Genomic DNA, 16,198 nt, shown 5'->3' on the forward strand with positions numbered 1-16,198 from the left:
AATTCACGGTTTCAGATTTTTCCCCAAATGTCAGCTATAAGATCTACCTACCTGCCAAATTTCATGATTTTAGGTCAACGGGAAGTACCCTGTAGGTTTCTTGACAGACAGACGGACAGACAGACAGACAACAAAGTGATCCTATAAGGGTTCCGTTTTTCCTTTTGAGGTACGGAACCCTAAAAATCGGACAAAAATATAAAAAACCGTATAATTTTGTAAAATTTTTACGATTTATCCTAATAATACCTATTATAAATGTGAAAGTGTTGGATGTTTGGATGTTTGTTACTCAATCACGCAAAAACTACTGGACGGATTTGGCTGAAATTTGGAATGGAGATAGATTATACCCTGGATTAAAAGATGAGCTACTTTTTATCCCGGAAAATCAAAGAGTTCCCGCGGGATTTTGAAAAACGTACCACGTCCACGCGGACGAAGTCGCGGGCATCAGCTAGTTGCAAATAAAACATCTGACTGACGCTACAGGTTAACGAACGTTGCGTAAGTAGGCCACTCGGAGTCAATGCCGCTTCGTAGGTGGGGCATTGACCCGAGTTTTGCATGCTATACATTGCGGGTTCTAAAAATACCGAATCACTAAAACTACAAAATGAGGCAAATTGCTACTACTGCGCACAGTGTTCTTGACTAGTGAGTCACCCGGTCGTGTCTGCATAATGGCGTATTACGGGATACGTGATTAGCATCGCGCACCTACAACCTAGCCTCTCGAGCTGTCTCGAGTCTAGACTTCATTCCGCACACGTCTGAGTGCGGCGATGGTGCATTGATAATGATAAGCGGTACACAACTACACAGGTCTTCCTTGTCCATTCATGGATTATACTACACTTCAGTTTCAGCTGCTGACAGACGTGTTCAAAGAGATCAAATCCTTTTATTTAAGCTTCTGAACAACGGCGTTGACTCACCATATCTGCTATCAAAAATATCTTTAAGGTGCCCACGGGTTAACTCCCGGCATCGGAAACTGTTTCATATTGCACCAAGTAAGACTAAACACGCTGATAACACATTCATACGACGAAGTTGCAACCAAGCTAATCATCTATTCGCGAAAAGTGATATTTTTCATCTCTCTCTCCATAGGTATAAATTAGCAATTAAGGATGTTATATCAAATTCTGTCTAGTTATAGTTTATACTTTAGTCGATTTTAGTTCTGCGTTCCATAAGTTTACCTACCTAGTTAGTTTTAAATACTCTGTGCCTAGTTTTTCATACGCATACTATGCCGTGTGTTGTGGACATAATTTTTTATTATAAGTGTTAATTTCTCATTGGAGACTGCTTTGGTTTAAGTGTTTTTATATATATACTATCTAGTTAACTAATTGTAACTGTTTGTCTCTACAAAATAAAATAAATTAAATTAAAAAATTAAAAATTCTACAGTACCCGGCAGAAAGTAATGTACGGCCTTTAGAATGACATTTCGGCCTTGTAGAACGTTGTCTTAGTCACTCATTCCTATATATATGACGTTTTGTCGTTCTCAACGACAGAGACAATGCTCTACAAATCCGCTATCTTTGGCTAAAGGTCGATGTACATTATTTTCTGCCGCGAACTGTACGTTGTTCTTTCGGTCAGAACTACGTCTTAGATTAGAACTAGCTTATGCTCGCGACTTCGTCCGCGTGGACTAAACAATTTCAAACCCCTATTTCACCCCCTTATTTTTCAAATATCCTTTCTTTAGCTGATGTCTACCTTATAAAGGCTTATAATAGCTTAGCTAATGCCAAATTTCAGCCCAATAGTTTGAGCTGTTAATAGATTAGTCAGTCAGTTTGTCACCTTTTCTTATTACTTATATGACCCAACTTGAATTCCAATTCCCAACCAAACCCGAGGTCCTCCCTCCCTACGACTCTTGACTCCCGAGGGTTTGTACTAACCACTATCCTGAAGATGTCGTCAAAACTGACATAGAAGTCGTAACTTGTAAGTAATTGAAACAATTTGATCGTTCCGGCGTTTTGAATAGGCAAGTTTGAATAGGCAAGTTTTAATAGGCAAGTTTGAATAGGCAAGTTTTAATAGGCAATCAAACAGCTCTAGCTACAGCTGTCATAATACTCGACATGGATTAGAGCACCGCACCGGTTAGAGCCCCTACATACTAGCGTTTTTCCAACGTTTTTTAGCGTCGAACGTATGACTACAGTAGCCGGCTGAAAATATGGTACAACGGCATTTAGAAAGAGAGCGATTTTGTAGAGCGTTGTCTCTGTCGTTGAGATCGACAAATCGTCACACAGGTATGAGTGACAGAGACAACGCTCGACGAAGCCAAAATCTCGTTCTAAAGGTTGATGTACAATATTTCTTGCCGGCTACTGTACGTAACGCCTATTGCTGAGTTTGCGTAGTTAGCATCACCCATGGAACCCAAGTAACTCGCTGGAGGATCGCTCGTTTGGAGGGGCCCTTGTATACCCCCTGTAATACTCGGTAAACACTCAGCACGTCTTCGCGTCCAATTTTCTGCTCCAGCGACTCTATCTGAGACGACTGCCGCCTTTGTACATATTACACAGTAACACAAAACTCATAGGTACTTCCATACTAATATTATAAATGCGAAAAAGTGTCTCAAATAGAAATACTAAAGACTTTTCTTCAAATAAACTTTTACAAGGGCTTATGAATCGTCTAGTGAATCTACCACTGTCTGTCTATCTACATTTTCACGGTCCATCCGCTATATCGATTCTGACAGAATTTGGTACAGAGATAGCTTGGAATCCGGAGATGGATATGGGCTACTTTTTAATTATCCCGGAAAATCAAGGAGTTACCATAATTTTGACGCGGAAAAAGTTGCGTCTATTACACAACTGTTGATTTTTCTCAAAATTGCCTGAAACACTCATCAGGCCAGCGCGCAGCGTGGCGGACTCTAACCACATAAACCCTTCTCACTCTGAGAAGAGATCCATTCTCAGTAGTGAACCGGCGACGGGTTGATGATGATCATGATGATGATGATTAGGTATTTTGTAAAGCAGTCGTTGTAAAAGTATTTCACGACTGACGGAATTCTTCTTTATCTAAGAGAGAACTAAATGCAAAATTTTGTAGAAAGTTGTAAAAATAAATCCGCTTTATAGGCCCTGCAATAAAACTGGACAGTTTTGTGTAAAACTAGTGTTTTTGGCTGACGCGAAGCATTGTTCTCCAACACTGAACTCATAAAGTTATAACACAAAGTAGGTTTACAGCTCTTCTAGAACTATTGTAATTTCCTATTGTCGGGCTGTCGCAAAGTACAACTGACAATTTTATTTGCAAGGACGCCCTTTTGAATTATGCAAAATTTACAATGTCAATTTTTAGGGTTCCGTACCTCAAAAGGAAAAACGGAACCCTTATAGGATCACTTTGTTGTCTGTCTGTCTGTCCGTCAAGAAACCTACAGAGTACTTCCCGTTGACCTAGAATCATGAAATTTGGCAGGTAAGTAGGTCTTGTAGCAGACATTAAGGAAAAAATTTGAACCGTGAATTTGTGGTTACATCACAAGAAAAAAATTAAAATGTGTTCATGAACAAATATTGCTATTTTCTACTTTCAAAGTAACATTGCTATATCAAGTGGGATATCATATGAAAGGGCTTTACCTGTAAATTCTAAAACAGGTTTTTATTTCTTTTTAGGCATAATAGTTTTTGATTTAACGTGCAAAATGTCGATAAAATACGACTGTAGTACGGAACCCTCAGTGCGCGCGTCTGACTCGCACTTGGCCGGTTTTATTTGAAAGGACGCCCTTTCGAATAAGGCAAAACTAGCTTATTCCAGCGACTTCATCCACGTGGGCTACACAAATTTCAAACCCCTATTTCACCGCCTTAGAAATTCAATTTCCAAAAATCCTTTCATAGTCTACGTCATAATAGCAATCTGCATGCCAAATTTCAGCCAGATCCGTCCAGTAGTTTGAGCTGTGCGTTGATAGATCAGTCAGTCAGTCAGTCAGTCACCTTTTCCTTTTATAAATTTAGATAATGATAGCTACTGGTTTTATTTATTTGTATCGTGAAACGCGTCGCTTGGACACCTGTCATGACATATTCGAAGGTATCACAAGGGCCCACGGGCCGGCACAGATCTGAAGATAACATTTTTATAGCTCTTCCGACGTGGGTCGCATTTTTAGGGTTCCGTACCACAAAAGGAAAAACGTAACCCTTATAGGATCGCTTTGTTGTCTGTATGTCTCCCGGTCTGTCAAGAAACCTACAGGGTACTTCCCGTTGACCAAGAATCATGAAATTTGGCAGGTCGGTAGGTCTTATAGCAGACATAAGGGGAAAAATCTGAAAACCGTGAATTTGTGGTTACATCACACAAAAAAAATTGGTTATGAAATGAAAATTAGTACATATTTTCAATTTTCGAACTAAGATAACTATATCATATGAAAGGTCTTCACCTGTGGATTCTGAAACAGATTTTTATGCATCATAGTTTTTGAATTTTCGTGCAAAATGTCGAAAAAGTGCGACTGTAGTACAGAACCGCGCGATCCTGACTCGCACTGGGCCGGTTTTTGTTGTGTGTTTTTGTGCCCAAAACTACTTATAATTCATTCCTAATGCCGGACTACCAATAAATAAAACAATAAAGTAATAAATTACACTGTCTTTATGAATCCATTATTAGATTTTTATTTAAATTTTGACAACTGCCACTTGATTTAGAATTTTTATTGAAACTATTAACCAACTAGCTTATTCTCGCGACTTCGCGTGGACTACACAAATTTCAAACCCCTATTTCACCCTCTTAGGGGTTGCATTTTCAAAAATCCTTTCTTAGCGGATGCCTACGTCATAATAGTCTAGTAGTTTGACAAGTGACGGGGCCGTTGGGTGGAGTTAAACATAGGTTAACTTATCATCATCATCATCTTCATCATGATCAACCTATCACCGGCCCACTACTGAGCACAGGTCTCCTCTCAGAGTGAGAAGCTTTTAGGGCATATTTCGCCACGCTTTGGCCAAGTGGGATTGGCAAACTTCACACATTTGAGAGCAGTTCTCCTTTGAGAACATTATGGATAACTCTGAAGCCGTGCTCTCAAATATGCAGATTTCCTCAGTAAGTGATAGTAGCTACGTAACTTCGAAAAGTTAGAGGTGCGTGTGTAAGGTGCCCACGAAGGAAAATAACTCGAAGACGATTTCACAAGTTTATTTGTCGATTTTCATTACAGAACTGCTTGCCTATTAGGCCACACGGCTTTTATATTGTTTATCATGAATGTATTCAGCTATTAATCGAAATGACGTGAAGTTACCTTCGTTCATTCCTTACGATTCGTTTTCAAAGTATCTTAATTAAAGTCATTATTATGTCAACAAACAAATATATTATGTAATACTACTTTGATAAATAATTTTAGTAATTTTAACGATTAGCAAGCTTAGTAAGTAAGTTACTTTAAATAGATATGCAATTTAGGGATGTGTATTGTCAACAACATTTGATTGAATGAATCACATAAGGTTTAGGTTGCAATATTCTTCATTCAATCAAATGTTTCCTTCATATTATATTAAATGCGCTCTATTAATTATGGCCATAGTATTTAACTCATTACAAATGTTAATATTTATAACATGATTTCTAACACGTGCCCGGGATCGAGCCCCTGGCCTCTCGAATATTAGTATGGATATGGATCCAGGTTTATAGAGATCTTGGACGTAGTAAATGAATAATTTAAAATTGATAATTTTAATAAGGTTCTAATAGTTTTTAGAATATTATATTTTCTTTGAAATTCCTCAAACCATGTTTCTTTAAATTGTTCCTGGGAGAACTGACAAAATCAACGCTGTTATCTTCTGGAATGACGAATCAGTTTGAAGAGCGCATATTCTTCACATTATTTTCTCCTGGCATTAAGGTGTCAGTGACATTTATATTTTTGGAATGGGCGACGAGACGACTTCAAAATATTTCATACTTGTTTCTTTTCTGCGATGATTGATACAATACGAGAGAAACGGTTGGATGAAAGATGGCGTCCAATAATGACTAAAATTTAACTGAAATAAATGTTAATGCAGCCTTAAAAAATAAAAGTTTTTCTTCTTCTTCTTAAGCAAGCGTAGTGTAGGACGTCCTCCAGCACGACTGACCGACGGTATAAAGTGGCTGGATGAGGAAGGCTGAGGACCGGGTGTGGTGGCGTTCTTTAGGGAAGGCCTATGTCCAACAGTGGACGCCCACAGGGTGATGATGATGATGATGAAATTGTATAAGTGACGGGGATTTTCATCCAGTAGGTAATTCTTCTAGCCTCGATAGCTCAACGGTTAAAGGATCGGACTGAAAACCGAAAAGTCGCCGGTTCAAACCCCACCCGTTGCACTATTGTCGCTTATTAATACTATATGTATGTACTTAATAATACGCTTATTGGAGGGGAAAGGGGAAAATTAGTATTTTCATCTTTCAAAGTAGATTAATATACCAAGTGGGGTATCATATAAAAGAGCTTCACCTGTACATTCTAAAACAGATTTTCATTTATTTTAATGAATAGTAATTTTTGATATATCGTGCAAAATGTCGAAAAAATACGAATGTAGTACGCACCGCGGAGTAAACTACGGAACCCTCGGTGCGGTGCGCGAGTCTGACTCGCACTTGACCGATTTTTATCTTCGCCGTTAAGATCCTATTAAATCAAGTGAGGTGACATCGTCAAACCTGTCACCGATAGAAGAATGTGATATCGATAGTTCGATACAAAACTAGTTTAGCTATCACCCAGCTAACAGCTAATAGGCCGCTGTGATGTCAACTGGCATTTCAATTACCTACTGCTCGTAAACTCACTTATTATATATAAACCCGTTTGCGGTCATTGAATATTATAATTTTTGAGTTTATCGCCAAAAACGTGGGAATTTTCAATAACTAATATTTGTAAATAATAATGCTATGTACGACTAAACTGAAAACTTTGGTCCTACGTAGCATTCTTTTTTTGAAAAATAAAATAAGTTTTGAAAATTCCCAATTTTTTTTGGGAATATCCACAGGTACCTACCCAAAAATATTTTTTGCATTTTACTGCTTTTTAGTTAAGGGCGGCAGATCAAGTGACGTGACATCGTCAAAACTGTCATCGATAAAATAATGCGATACCCATAGTTCAATACAAAACGGCACGGCATTCCGAACCAGTGGTAAATTAAACTAGTTGGCGATTCAAAAGCACTTGTAAAAGTTTATTTGAATAAAAATCTATTCTATTCTATTCTAAACTAGTTTAGCTATCACCCAGCCACAGCTAACAGCTAACAGCTAATAGGCGCTGTGATGTCAACTGGCATTTCAATTACCTACTGCTCGTAAACTCACTTACAAAGTGAACAAACACGTTTGCGGTCATTGAATTGTTGGAGATTTTATTGTTAGAATATTAATACACTTATTATAATCAACATTCCTTTAGTCTGTGAGGTTGACATAGTTAACACGTTTTATATTTTATTGATCATCAATGTGGCGAATTACTTGCTTAATTTTTGGGGTTCCGTACCCCAAAAGGAAAGAAGGAACCCTTATAGGATCACTTCGTTGTCTGTCTGTCCGTCGTGTCTGTCAAGAAAACTTATAGGGTACTTCCAGTTGACCTAGAATTATGAAAGTTAGGTATGTAGGGCTTATAGCACAAGTAGGTAAAGAAAAAATGTAAAATATTATGTCATTTGGTAGGTAGGTAGGCCTTATAGCACAAGTAAAAGACTAAATCCGAAAATTTGTGGTTAAATCACAGAAAAAAATATTAAAATGTGTGCATGAACAAAATATGTATTAATACTTACTAGTATAATTTCAATTTTCAAAGTTAGATAACTATACCAAGTGGGTTATCATATGAAAGGGCTTCACTTGTGGATTCAAAAACAGATTTTTATTTATAGTTATGGATAATAGTTTTTGATTTATCTTGCAAAATGTTGAAAATTTACGCCTATAATACGGAACCCTCGGTGCGAGAGTCTGACTCGCACTTGGCCGGTTTTTGAATAAGCGAGCAGTCGCTAATATTTGAACAAAAGTCCAAATAGTCCACGGGCGTCGCTAGAAAATGTCACTCACTCCCTTTTGTTTCAAAACTCCCTTTTTTCGTATCGAGCCCCGCAGGTAGCTGGGGACGGATGATTTATTACCAGCTTGTTTGTTCAAATAATCGATCCCAGCCGAACCCGCGCCTCACGGGAATGTTACCCACAAATTAATGAGCATTAGGGGCCATTTTCCCGTGAATCCCCGAGCCCATCTCGGGTTAATGGCAGGATAACGAAAATACCACGTGTGCGCTGGGATATTTATATTTCGGATCATTGAATATGAAAAATTCCAAGATATGCAATTACTTGGAAAGTTCTCAAAAGATGTCCGCAGTTTTTATAAAGATGCATCTAGTATGCAATGTTTGTGACAATACGTGACATCATCATCTCAACCCATCGCCGGTGCACTACTGAGCTCAAGCACTCTCCTCTCAGAAAGAGAATGGTTTAGTTGTAGTCCACACGAAATGGCAGACTTTACAAACCGAGAACATTATAAAGAACTTTCAGGCAGGTTTCCTCACGATGTTTTCCTTCACCGACAAAGTGATATTAGTTTAAAACGCACATGTCGAATGGAGATAGCTGAGAGACCCTGAATCACATTCATTAGTGAAAATAGTTCCCGCAGAATTTTTAAACCACCTACCTATATTCACGCGGACGAAGTCGCGCGCATCATCTAATCTTCTCTATAAATAAAAGTGAATCGCTGAATGTGTTGCTGATCGCTAATCTCGAGAACAGCTGAACCGATTTCGCTAATTCTTTTTTCATAATATTCCTTGAAGTACGGGGATGGTTATTACAGAGAGAAAATTTAAAAAAAAAATCCTAAAAAGAATAGACTGTTAGGCGGTACGAAGTTCGCCGGGACAGCTAGTATTTGATAAATTTTAACTGCTAATCTTTGATTTTAGTACTTTATTCGGCTAATTTCAATGCGAAACCTACAGGTAGGTATCTATTTCAGGTTTTGTACCTATATCAATGTAATGGATGCTAAATTTCGAAGGGAATTTATTGCGAATCGGCGTCGAAGCGATCTGGTTCGGTTTATAGCTCATTTCACTTGTTACACGATACGTGGTACTGTTGTGCGAGTTTTGGTCAATATAATGATTAAATATTTCTAAACAAATGGAAATATTTTAATGAAGATAACGGATACATACCACGATTAATTTGATGTTTTTATTTGTCGATATCCACAATCCTCGAGTTCTCTCCACAGACCGCCACTATAAATGTATACCAAACACCATCAAAAAGTGTAATTTATTACCAACTAGATGATGCCTGCGACTTCGTTCGCGTGGATTTAGGTTTTTAAAAATCGTTTTCCGGGATAAAAGTAGCCTATATGTCATTCCCCGGGATGCAAGCTATCTCTGTACCGAATTTCGCCAAAATCGGTTGAAAGGATGGGCCGTGAAAGACTAGCAGACAGACAGACAGACACACTTTCGCATTCATAATAATAGTATGGAAGTAAGGATTTTGAATAAACCGTTTGACATTGACTTTAAACTAGTGCGCGAAGCGATTGAAAACATTCGCAAATCTTCAGGTAAATCAAATCGAAATAGAATGGTACCTACTAATCGATAACTTTTATTATTCTGAGATCCCGTGCTCAGTAGTGCGCCGGCGATGTCACTCTCCCTTTATCCCTTTATTCTTTCACTTCAAGTCAATAAGTAGTTACCTACTTACCCGATTGAACTTTTTTAAATGGCCAGCATAATGGCCGTTACGAAGCGTTCACTTGTGTAAAAAGTAAAAACACGGTAAGGGTCAAACGGGCTAAGAATGATATTAATGGTAGCGTAAGGGAAGCGGGAAGGTATTGGGGTGGCATAATCATCGCTGGGGACTCCCCTAGCGGAGCGGACTTGACGCAGAGTTTATACAAGAACTTTGCTACGTGTTCCTAAATTGTATTTGTGTGGCTAATACTGTAAAATTAAATATCATGCAACATGACAATAATAATAATAGCCTCATCTGGTGACAGAAGGGCTGGCTCATTTTTTGCGCAACGGATCAGCCTGGCTGTCCAGCGCGGAAATGCAGCCAGTATTCTTGGCACCATTCCACGCGGTCATGATTTATATAGTAATTAGATAAGGCTAGCTTTAAGTTTTACATGACAAGAATGTTTTTAACAACAAAAAAGCCGCCACATTGAATTTTTTTCATGTCAAAATGTCAGCCCGCCACAAAAACAAATACAAGATACTCGGCCAGTCAGTAAAGCCAGTGCCATTTACTAGGTCTGACACAGCTTATGATGCAAGGATTCTAATAACCAGCCCCCCAATTGTGTAAGACTAACCATTTCATGGCTATCGCAATCGTCAAGAATTCTGCCCTTTGATTGGCTGTGAAAAAAATGTAAACAGCGAATCAACCAATCAAATGGCAGAATTTCTTGACGATTGCGATAGCTATGAAATGGTTACTCTTACACAATTGGGGGGCAGAACGCTAGAAAAACTTAGCGTTAATGTTATGCAACCTAAACACAATCCAATACCAATAACCATTTGCCCCATTTTGTGGTTTTAGTGATTTAGTATTTTTCAAATCCGCAATGTATAGCGTGCAAAACTCGGGTCAATGCTCCGCCTACGACGCGGCATTGACTCCGTTTGGCCTACTTATGCAACGTTCGTTGACTTCTAGCGTCAGTCAGGTGTTTTATTTTGCAATATATCTAAAACTTTTACAAAATTATCAATAGGGGAGAGTGTGCATGAAAGAGCCAGGCTTTGAAAGAGCCGATGTGATTTTCCATTACTTATCGATATTCTACCAAAGTTTAATTTTACTCCTTAAATGGCAACACTGGATAGCTGTCACCCACAAACATTTGACAGTTCTACGACAACAAATGGTCTCACAGTACTGTTACGAAAATTCAGAATCCAAAAAGTAAGTTTTTTCTTTCATCTTTTTTTTCAAAAAGGGTATTGCATAAGTGGACAAAACTGATATACAGTATTGGCGTCTATATATTTGCCCTTGTTTTGCATAAATAATATCAGATCAGCGTTCTGGTATAGTGCCTTTTTTTGAGGTTATATTTTTAAAAGCGTCGTGTTTTGAAAGAGCCAGTTATCTAATTACTGAGACTGTTTAAAAATTGAGATTTTCATAAAATTACCAAAGTAAGCTTAGTATTAATCTGATTTTAAATATTTAACATAATAATTTAATAATTAAATAATAATTGATAAAAAACCGTTTAGTACCTCAAAAGTAGGTATCGGCTCTTTCATAACACATGGTAGCTCTTTCATTGACCTGCTGCTATGAAAGAGCCGATTTCGTTTTTTTTTTAAATTATTTATATAAGAGATTATTAGCGTTGTTATCCTCTTTATTTTCATTTCATAACATTGCATAAAGTGATTATAAGAAAACCTAGTTTCATTTGAAAATAATATAATAAAAGTGTGTTTTTTTTTATACTATTCAAAACTGGCTCTTTCATCCACACTCTCCCCTACTATCACCTGTCCTCATTATTGCCAGCGTTCTAGTTACACCCTGTATACCCCCATACGAAAAGCTAGCAGACATTTATAATATTATTGAATTTTAGTACGCATTATTTGTATGGATTTAGAAGTTATATAGTGGCCATAAGTGCTTGCAATAATGCTAGATAAATACCACAATAACCACGCAACTTAGCGACACAGTAGCTGCAATATTCCTATATCTTTTACAATATTTACCCGTTTTATAGCGATCAGCGAGATTCAAAGAGTTATAAAGAGAAAGATTCTAAATTTCGCCAAAATCGGACAAACGGGCCGTAAAAATGCGTAAAAACAGAAAGACTCACTTTCGCATTGATAACATACTTAGTATGGATTTATATGTTATATAGTGGCCATAAGTGCTTGCAATAATGCTAGATAAATAACACAATAACCACGCCACTTAGCGACACAGTAGCTGCAATATTCCTATATCTTTTACAATATTTACCCGTTTTATACCGATCAGCGAGATTCAAAGAGTTTTATTGCCACTAGGAAACATATCGTAAAGTTGTAACACGGTGTAGCGTGTACCCAGATTGTTGATAACAGTGATAAGAGCTGATAACGCGTATCGCGTACGAAAATATTCTTTAAATAGTTTTCGAGTGGTCACAGTCATCATTATCAAAGGATATGCTGGACATAGGTCTCTTGTAGGGACTTCCGCACGTCACGGTCTCGCGCCGCCTGAATCCAGCGGTTCCCTGTGACTCGTTTAAGGTGACGCAGTACGCTCGACCTAACCTGGTTGCTTTTCACTTGACATTGTATGAGAAAGGTCTCGCACGATAATTTTCACTGAAATCAATGGTTTAGGAAAAGTATTTTTGAGAAAAAAATACTAAATGTATGTTTGCAAAATGAAGATATTTCAACTAACGAATAAATAAACTATGCCTAGTGTTAAATTGTTTTAGAATTTTCATACCCCTAATCTTATATATTTACGCCTAAAGTTGTCATAAATGACTGACTGACTGATCGGGCTGAAATTTGGCAAGCAGATAGCTATTATAGACGTAGGCATCCGCTAAAAAAGGATTTTTGAAAATTCCACCCCTAATGGTGTGAAATAGGGGTTTGAAATTTGTGTAGTTCACGCGGACGAAGTCGCGAGCATAAGCTAGTATTATCTAGGAAGTAATCTAGTGGGCAGTGGAAGGAGCTAGTCGTAGTAGATATGAGAACACATGTAAGCGCGCGGACGATAGCGGCGCGCGGCGCGCGGCGTGTCGGTGATCGATGGTACGTAATGAACGGCCCTTATCGCCGATGATGTATCGATATTGCCTGCCGCTCGATACCCACCTACCTACTTGTTATTGAATCTACCACTAAATAGCACATTGCCCTCATATATTTTTTTTTTTTTTTTTTTTTATGACAACAATGGGGCCGATTCTCTTGTACACAATCTCTAAACTAAACTAAAATGACACATCTAAATCTATTGCTACCCCCGTCATAATGTTGATTGTGGAAAAGGATAGCACTAGATTTAGGCCTGTTAATTTAGGTTAGTTTAGAGATTGTGTACAAGAGAATCAGCCCCAATGTCGGTTTACAGTTTAGTGTTGGGAACCCTGAAGTAAGTTTGATAAACCTGTGTCTCAGGGTCCCCGCTCCTGTGACGTTGTAAATTTTGAACTACTAACTAGCGTTTCGTTTTTAATAAAAATCAATTTTGTTCAAAGTATGTTGGTGCCACCTAGCATCAAGGTGCAGAACTACGCGTGGGTCGATGTTCAGAGTTCATTCGAGCCACAATAGATGGCGTTTGCTTCGTTGTCAATTGTCGTAAAAATAAAACAAAAATAATTAAATAAAACCATAATATCATTTGTTTATTGTTAAGTCATTAACAAAACGGAACCTAAGGATATATTATAAGAACCGTTTTGTTAATGACTTAACAATAAACAAATGATATTATGGTTTTATTTAATTATTTTGTTTTATTTTTACGACAATTGACAACGAAGCAAACGCCATCTATTGTGGCTCGAATGAACTCTGAACATCGACCCACGCGTAGTTCTGCACCTTGATGCTAGGTGGCACCAACATACTTTGAACAAAATTGATTTTTATTAAAAACGAAACGCTAGTTAGTAGTTCAAAATTTACAACGTCACAATACTTCCCCTCCTACGAAAAGGTTCAACAGGTTGAACCACGCTGCCCTCAGCGTCATCCAACAACTACTAACAATTTGCCTGAAACAAACAAGAAAAACACAGAAGTTACGCGTGAACGCACATCTACTACTAACAAGGAAAATTGTCTAACAAAATAAATATACTGAAAACAGTGTAAGGTTTTATACATTATACTTAACTACACAACCCTAACTTCTAAAAAGAATATATACAAAAAAAACTTCATGGTGTCTAAGACACTTGAGTGGAAACATCTTGGCATCATTCTTCAGCTGACTGATAGAATGCGTCTAGGCCTACGGTGGTTCACTCTTTTAAACTACCATCTTAATATTTGTTATTGTCGTAAAAATAAAACAAAAATAATTAAATAAAACCATAATATCATTTGTTTATTGTTAAGTCATTAACAAAACGGAACCTAAGGATATATTATAAGAACCGTTTTGTTAATGACTTAACAATAAACAAATGATATTATGGTTTTATTTAATTATTTTGTTTTATTTTTACGACAATTGACAACGAAGCAAACGCCATCTATTGTGGCTCGAATGAACTCTGAACATCGACCCACGCGTAGTTCTGCACCTTGATGCTAGGTGGCACCAACATACTTTGAACAAAATTGATTTTTATTAAAAACGAAACGCTAGTTAGTAGTTCAAAATTTACAACGTCACACTCCTCCTCCTCAGTCGTGCAATGTGTCGTGCGTGTAAGTGTTTGTGTGTGTGTGTGTGTGTGTGTGTGTGTGTGTGTGTGTGTGTGTGTGTGTGTCCATTTATACCAGTCATATTATAACTGTCTGGGTCAGATCCATACTACTTCTTCTTTTCGAGTCGACGGTCACCGCAAATCCATACTAATATTATAAATGCGAAAGTGTGTCTGTCTGTCTGTCTGCTAGCTTTTCACGGCTTAACCGTTCAACCAATTTTGACGTAATTTGGTACAGAGGTAGCTTGCAACCCGGGGAAGGACATAGGCTACTTTTTATCCTATAAAATTTAAGAGTTCCTACAGGATTTTTAAAAACCTAAATCCAAGCGTACGAAGTCGCGGGCATCAGCTAGTATGTTCTTAAAAGTGGTGATGATAAAAAGAATACCCGGCTGAGGTTGTTGTGGGCTCTTCTCAGACCTGGGCGCGTTTGGAACCCTCGTAGCTTTAGTTTTTAAGTACTATTTATCATTCTAAATAGTCCCGGCTTTACTCACGAACAACGGGCTCTACGGGCAGCGGCACGTGCGTCCCGCAGTCAAAACCGCGGCGCGTGCGCGAACGGACTCCCTTGAAAAAGGACCCCGTATGGGTTCGAAACTAGTCGGGCTAACGTCGACTACACACGTGAGTAAAGCCGGGACAGATAGTATTTAGAATGGAAATCACTCACGGTAGTTTAAATACTATTTATCATCTTACAAATACAACAACTGACTTTCAAAAAGTGACAGCGTTCTGGTTACACCATAGAGCAGAAACAAAGAGGAGATGTTGTATTAAGATTTCCCTATGAAATATCGAGTGACATTTTGCGGGGTGAGGGGTTGTGGAACGCCGCCCACTTCTCAATTTTCCATCTGCGGGTTAGTAGCAAAACTACTCGCTTAGCGACCTAACATCGATATATTGATGTCACTACATAGTTCAGCTATCTCACACTAGATGTCAATAATCTAGAACTATTTTAATAATTACGTATAAAATTACTTACAAATGAAATGTGATACCATTCATAGCATCAGAACGTCTGTCTGAATAACTTTGACACGATAAAACACAACACTTCATCCTTTTGTTCTTAAAAACGCGAAAACACACCGATAATACGAGTCTCAATATATGTGAACCTGACGAACGCAGACAGCATACTAAGGCCCCGCCCACAGTGATGACGTCAGGACCTAGTTGAAAATCACAGTGCACAGTTGCTTAGGCCAACTCCTCTTTGTTTCTGCTCTATGGGTTACACCCTGTATAGTCCGCGACCGCCTTTAATCTATAATCTAATCAACAAATTTGTAGGAAAGCCTGTAGAAAGGAGAGGGATGAGCCTCAATAGCTCAACCGGTATAGGAGTGGACTGAAAACCGAAAGGTCGACCGAACGGTTCAAACCCCGCCCGTTGCACTATTGTCTTGCTAATTGGCACCGATTCTAAGCACAACCTAATTTTAGAGTATTCGCGCCCTCTTCTTACTATTGTAATATGAAAAGGACAGAAGCAGTTTGACATTTCTAAATTTAATTTTTAGATGGTAAAACCCGTGATTTTAGCACGCACTCGCGAACCTACTGATTAAATTTGTATTGTGCACTAAAATTTAGAGTCTTTAAATGTGAA

General features: G+C 38.1%; 1 protein-coding gene and 1 long non-coding RNA gene across 3 annotated transcripts in view; both read right to left on the bottom strand.

Annotated features, from left to right (window-relative positions):
* The window catches only part of LOC138403261 (uncharacterized), a 34,545-nt gene extending 18,714 nt beyond the window's left edge, over positions 1 to 15,831 (bottom strand). The window contains exon 1 of the long non-coding RNA XR_011237564.1: positions 15,307 to 15,831. This is a non-coding gene — a long non-coding RNA (uncharacterized lncRNA). The remainder of the gene's footprint in view (positions 1 to 15,306) is intronic.
* fz2 (frizzled 2) overlaps positions 1 to 16,198 on the bottom strand; it is a 223,244-nt gene that overhangs the window by 18,714 nt on the left and 188,332 nt on the right. The window lies entirely within an intron of this gene.

This window comes from Maniola hyperantus, chromosome 14, assembly GCF_902806685.2.
Source record: "Maniola hyperantus chromosome 14, iAphHyp1.2, whole genome shotgun sequence".
NCBI lineage: Eukaryota > Metazoa > Arthropoda > Insecta > Lepidoptera > Nymphalidae > Maniola > Maniola hyperantus.